The sequence below is a fragment of the Telmatherina bonti genome (assembly GCF_933228915.1).
Source record: "Telmatherina bonti genome assembly, chromosome: 2".
Lineage (NCBI taxonomy): Eukaryota > Metazoa > Chordata > Actinopteri > Atheriniformes > Telmatherinidae > Telmatherina > Telmatherina bonti.
Window position 1 is genome coordinate 22,441,954 of NC_136620.1, and position 686 is coordinate 22,442,639.

Consider the following 686-nt stretch of genomic DNA (forward strand, 5'->3'; position numbering starts at 1 on the left):
TGGAGCTGTGGTATCTATTCATTCTGAACTCAAAAATATAACAAACAGGAAAAGAAGACATTTTCTTTCCTCTTTTGCGAACCTGTGGATCATGGTCTGTTAACATAGAGTAATGTTTTTTTTTTCATTTCTTTCTGGACTGGTGGACTTGACAAGAGGGCAGTTCTTGACTTAAAAGTGGAAGGGAATGTAACCTGACCCAGTGTTACAGTTTATCTGAGGTTTCTATGAGGTGGGGGCATTAACTGAAAGTCAGATTTGCCATAACAAGTTCATATTCCTATGGATATTTAGTGGGATAAATATATCTTTAAAAAAAAAAATCCTAAACAGCCAGAATACAAGGGGCAAATCATATTTGTATCATTGCTGTTCTTATTATGTAGTTTTTAATTATAATTTTTTCTTTTTTTTTTTTTTTTTGTTGGTGTTTTTTCTTCTTTTTTTCCAGGGTTAGATGTACTGTTATAAGTGTGATTTGTATGGGTTGATGAGCACATTCATAAAAACTGATGCATTTCATATACATGTAGATGCAGAAACAATTTCAAACAATGAAATGTGCTTCATATAGCCCTTTCTTGCTTTGCCACAATCACATTTGTCCTGTGATCCATTCAGTGTATTTGCATCACAACACCTGAGAATGCTTTGTTTGAAAGTATACAATAACATTACCAAAATTA